This window comes from Pollicipes pollicipes, unplaced genomic scaffold (assembly GCF_011947565.3).
Source record: "Pollicipes pollicipes isolate AB1234 unplaced genomic scaffold, Ppol_2.1 Scaffold_4295;HRSCAF=5057_pilon_pilon_pilon, whole genome shotgun sequence".
Taxonomy (NCBI): domain Eukaryota; kingdom Metazoa; phylum Arthropoda; class Thecostraca; order Pollicipedomorpha; family Pollicipedidae; genus Pollicipes; species Pollicipes pollicipes.
In genome coordinates this window covers 1,123,840-1,125,503 of record NW_023596461.1, presented here as the reverse complement: position 1 = coordinate 1,125,503, position 1,664 = coordinate 1,123,840, and positions in this window count along the sequence as shown.

Below are 1,664 nucleotides of genomic sequence, written 5' to 3'. Positions count from 1 at the left end.
GTAAGTACCGCTCCCCCTCGCCTCCGGAGCCATTGAGCTCCTCATGCGCGCCTCCGGAGCCAGTGAGCTCCTCATACGCGCCTCCGGAGCCAGTGAGCTCCTCATACACGCCTCCGGAGCCAGTAAGCTCCTCACACGCGCCTCCGGAGCCAGTGAGCTCCTCACACGTGCCTCCGGAGCCAGTGAGCTCCCCACACGCGCCTCCGGAGCCAGTGAGCTCCCCAAACGTTCCTCCGGAGCCAGTGAGCTCCTCATACGCGCCCCCGGAGCCAGTGAGCTCCTCACACGCGCCTCTGGAGCCAGTGAGCTCCTCACACGCGTCTCCCATTCGCCGTCGGACAGGAGTGGTTCCGGGCCAGCTCTCTGAAATCCACGTCGGCGCTGATCTGGAGCGGTCTGGGGGCCGAGTCTCAGCGACCGCGCGCGTCCGGGATTTGCAAGCTTGATTAGACGGCGGCGGCGGCGCTGATTCTCACCCCGGGCTGGACGCCGAGCGGCGGCTGGCCGGCGGCTGCTGGTGATTGCGGTGCTGGGCCGCCGCGCCGCCGGCCCAGAGGAGAGCCCCGCCGGCTCACAGGGGAGCTCTGACCACCCAGAGGGGAGCGCCGCTGGTCCAGACGGGAGCGCCGCCGGCCCAAAGGAGAGCCCCACCGGCTCATAGGGGAGCTCTGACCACCCAGCGGGGAGCGCCGCTGGTCCAGACGGGAGCGCCGCCTGCCCAGAGGGGAGCGCCGACGACGTACGGGTGCTGCTGCGCCGCCGGTCCAGAGGGGAGCGCCGCCAGTGCAGACGGGAGCGCCGACGACCTGCGGATGCTGCTGCGCCGCCGGGCCGTCGGCCTGCCGCGCCGCCGGCTTGGAGGGGAGCGCCGCCGGCCCAGGGGGGAGCGCCGCCGGTCCAGAGGGAAGCACCGCCAGCCCAGGGGCAGCGCCGCGGGTCCAGAAGGGAGCGCTGTCGGCCCAGGGGGGAGCGCCGCCGGTCCAGAGGGGGAGCGCCACCGGCTCAGAGGAGAGCGCTGACGGCCCAGGGGTGCGGCCGCGCTGACGGCCGCGAGACCCCGACGGGCTCGCGCCCCAGGCGACATGCGCGGTCGAGCTGGTGATGCGACGTAGAGGCTGGTGAGCTCCGACGACGCGCTGCGCTACTGTGGGCGGTCCGGTATCAATAGTGTTACAGCGTGGTTGGTATGTCTGGCAACGATTTCAGCCTGCAGGTTTTTGCTGAAATGTAACGGCTTGTGTAAAAACGCTCAGATTAGGCTTTTAAGGCCTTTTCGTAAACATGAATTGTTTTCTCGTGATGTTTCCCTTCAGTAAACACATACTTATACCTCCGGTTGGGCTAGATTTCATGCGTTGACATTAGTCACATGAAGCTTTTTCAGCGGTTGGATCAGAACTAGCGTTGAATAGAAAAAAGTAAATCTGTACTCGTCCTAATTGATTGCAGGTTCTGCTTTGAAACTTGGGTTTTAGAGAGGGATCTTGAACTCCATGTGAAGTTTCCGGCGCTCCGAGACTTCAGCTTTGATAAGCCCGCCATCGGCAAACGGCACACCGCCGCATGTGACGCCTGTCGCCCGAACTGAGGCTACCCACGAGGGGTTCAAAGAAAGCTTCGCCTGCTGGCCATTGAAGTCCGTGGTCCGGCTGGTTGCTGTTGAT